Consider the following 4,133-nt stretch of genomic DNA (forward strand, 5'->3'; position numbering starts at 1 on the left):
TAAGTTAAGTATTGTTGTTATTCTAATTCCAGTCAGAATCAACTTAGCATTGGTGAGATAGTATTTGGAGATTTGTCTTTGCATTTTTTCAGTCTGCTTTTTGGGTATCTTATGAATGTGAAAGCCTAAACTTTCCCCTTCATTAGGAAGAGAGATTTTATAGTTCTTGATAGCCCATTCATCATCTAGCTGAGCAGTGCATTTTGGGGCTTCACTCTTCTCAGCTGGAAAAAATAATGGACTGTAAATGCAGTGCTCCTATACTTTACCCACATTTAGCTCTTAAAAAATACAAAATTGAAGGCATTTTTTTAAATTAGACCTCTTGTAAACTTTCTCTTTGATGATTTTTAAAACAATCTCCTTTACTTTTTTTTTTTTTTTTTTTTTTGAGACGGAGTCTCGCTCTGTAGCCCAGGCTAGAGTGCAGTGGCCGGATCTCAGCTCACTGCAAGCTCTGCCTCCCGGGTTCACGCCATTCTCCGGCCTCAGCCTCCCGAGTAGCTGGGACTACAGGCGCCCGCCCCCTCGCCCAGCTAGTTTTTTGTATTTCTTAGTAGAGACGGGGTTTCACCGTGTTAGCCAGGATGGTCTCGATCTCCTGACCTCATGATCCACCCGTCTCGGCCTCCCAAAGTGCTGGGATTACAGGCTTGAGCCACCGCGCCCGGCCTCCTTTACTTTTGAAATTAGTATTCTCAAAAACTGAAAGCAAGGTAAATGTCCTTAAACAGTATGGTTTTAAGGATTGCTCAGAAAAGACTTGATAATAACAATATTTTAGTAAATCAAATCATGAAAAATAATATTCCGTCTGCTTTGGAGGAATAGAGAACATAACAGCTTTTAACTTACTTGGATGTTTTTGTAAGTGATATCATTTCTACTATTACCTTTCTATATTTATATATGTATATATAATATATATATACTTGTTGATCATGAAAGTAATTTTTTAATAAATATAAAAATCCAAATAATAGAGAAATAAGTTTTAAGGAAATCTCAGTAATCTCTCAACCCCTCTCCATGACCACTGTGGGGTTTTCCATTTTTCTCAACATAACTGGGTATATATGGGTAACCCTTATGACATCTGGACCTATGAGGTTCACTATCTGGATGAAACCATATTCAAAGAAACATCCAAACAACCAAAAGTAGTTTTTGTTTTTTTAATGAAGTTTTTTATATATTCCAAGAACTGTACTAGGGGAATCAACCCTACCAGATATTTATGTATTAAAAATCTATAAGATACAATAAAGGCCGGGGATGGTGGCTCATGCCTGTCATCCCAGAACTTTGGAAGACCAAGGCAGGCAGATTGCTTGAGTCCAGGAGTTCGAGACCAGCCTGGGCAACAGGGCAAAACCCCATCTCTGCTACTAAAAATAGAAAAAGTTAGCTGGACTTGGTGGCATGCGCCTGTGGTCCCGGCTACTCAGGAGACTGAGGGAGAATCACCTGGTCCCAGGAAGTCAAGGCTACAGTGAGTCATGAACATGCCACTGCACTCCAGCCTGGGCCGCAAGAGGGAGACTCTTGCCTTAAAATACTTGCTCACATTTATGCACATTATGTATAAACTAGTTTGTTTCTGGATTTATTTTATTATGCCAGTACCACACTGATTTAATTACTGTGTTTTTATAGTCTGTTTTAACTTCTGGTACAGCACATATCCTTATGTTACTTCATACTTGAACTACTTTTTCGAGATGTTCATAGTAAATATCCACTCATTATATCAAATAACTTTTTGTCAAGTTGTTTTCCCTGCTCCCCTCAAAAGAACTCTGTGATTTTGTGCTACATTTGAGTTGATAATAATTGCCATCCTTCTGACATTCATTCATCTTATCTCTCAACATGTGTTGTCTTTTCATTTAGTTCTTTCATGTCTTTCTGAAGTTAACGTAGTTTTCTCCATATGGGCGGCCCTGCACATTTCTTGAAATGTAAGCTCCCAGGGCCAGGTGCAGTGGCTCACGCCAGTAATCCCAGCACTCCGGGAGGCCGAGGTGGCGGATCACGAGGTCAGGAGTTCGAGACCAGCCTGGCCAATATGGTGAAACCCCATCTCTACTAAAAATACAAAAATTAGCCAGGCATGGTGGCACGTGCCTGTAGTCCCAACTACTCAGGAGGCTGAAGCATGAAAATCACTTGAACCCAGGAGGCGGAGGTTGCAGCGAGCCGAGAACATGCCACTGACTGACCTGGGTGACAGGGTGACTCCATCTCGGAAAAAAAAAAAGAAATGTAAGCTCCCTGAGGGCAAGAGCTTTGTTTTGTTCACTTAATTTCCTGTACTTTGATGTTTTGACATCTTAAAAAGCTTGTTGGCCTGGAAGTGGATACCTCTCCCAGGGCTAGTCCCTTCTTAGAGATAACTGAGGGCTCCCTAGAGCACTCTTTGTTATGCAAACCAACTAATCCCTAATCTATAGTCACACCCACCTGGTCTAATTCACACATCAGGCCAGTATTTCCTCTGCCCTAAATCATCCCAGGGCCAGATACCAGCCAACTAGAGACCACTCCTATAGCCAGCCCAAAGCCTGCCAGAATTATATTAGCCAATCCTAAACAGTTTACTTTGCCCTGCTTTGACTTTCCCATGGAAACCACAATGAAGGCTCTGGGCTAGACTTTCCCCGCTATCCTGTCTTACACTACCTAACCAAAACGTGGTGCTTCCTCTGAGGCCCTGCATGGCACATGATGACCCCTTCTTTAGGACCTGTGAGTATAATAAACTTCTTCCTTCCAAGCCTCAATCAATATCATCTCCTTCTGTGGCCAAACTAACTTTACCATACCATATCCAACATTTACATTCTTAGAACAGTATAAACTTATATAACCTCTTTAGAGAGCAATTTTTCAATAGATCAAAATGTAAAAGCACCTATCTGTTGACCTTGCAATACCACTTGAAGAAATATTTCCTATAGATACTCTCACACATGTAAGAAATGACATGTAAGACTAATAAATGTGACATTATTTCTAAATCAGATTGGAAACAACCTTAAGGTCTATCAGGGCAAAACTGGTTAAATTAATTATGCTACATCTAGTCATTAATCACGCTACATCTAGTCAGTGCAATGGTGTACAGCTGTTAAAAGAAAGGAACTTTATAGGTACTTACATGGATTGATCTCCAGGATACATTGTTAGGTCAAAGAAGCAAAATCCAGAAAAGGAAAAATAGTGCATTGGTTAAATCAGAAGTTCTAGTACCAATCATTGCCATTCCCTCTTTTGCTACCTAATAGCTGGTAAGATTGGGCAAGTTATTCTATTTCTGTATGTCTTCCTTTTCTTATTTGTAAAACAGTAAGTGTACCTACCTCCCAGCTTTGTTTTAAGGAGTGAATGACTTAATGTGTATTTAAAGCACTGGTTTATAATGATACTAGCTAAGCTTTTGAGTTGTTGCTATGTGACAGGCATTGTAACATAGCAACAACTCAAAATCTTGGTATCATTTGTGTAAAAAAAAAATAGACAAAACGTAAAATAAAAACGCTAAACAGCATCTACTTTCTAGCCATTAGCACCGTGACTCATTCCTTTTTCTCTTCCCAAACTCTCATCTTACACAACTCCAAAGGCCAATTATTGCAATTTAGATATTCTCTAAATAGCTTGATATTCTGTGTGGTTTCTTTTGTAAATGAAACAAAGCTCTTGATTTTTTATTCTCAAGCTAAAATAGCTTAAAACTAATTCATTGGAGATGGATGATGTGATGGTTATACAACAGTGTGAATGTACTTAATGTCACTCTACAGTACATTAAAAATTGTTAAGGCCAGGCACAGTGGCTCATGCCTGTAATCCCAGCATTTGGGAAGGCTGAGGTGGGAGAATCGCTTTAGCTTAGGAGTTCACGACCAGCCTGGGCAACATAGCAGGACCCTGTCTCTACCAAAAAAAAAAAATATACATATATATATAAAATCTTAATATATAAATATATATTTATATATAATATATAACATATATAATATATAACATTTTTATATAATATATATTTATATATTTCATTTATTTAAATATAAATTAATTTATTTAATTTTATTAATTAATTTAATTTATATAAATATATATATAAATAT

The sequence above is a fragment of the Macaca mulatta genome, chromosome 17, assembly GCF_049350105.2.
Source record: "Macaca mulatta isolate MMU2019108-1 chromosome 17, T2T-MMU8v2.0, whole genome shotgun sequence".
Taxonomy (NCBI): domain Eukaryota; kingdom Metazoa; phylum Chordata; class Mammalia; order Primates; family Cercopithecidae; genus Macaca; species Macaca mulatta.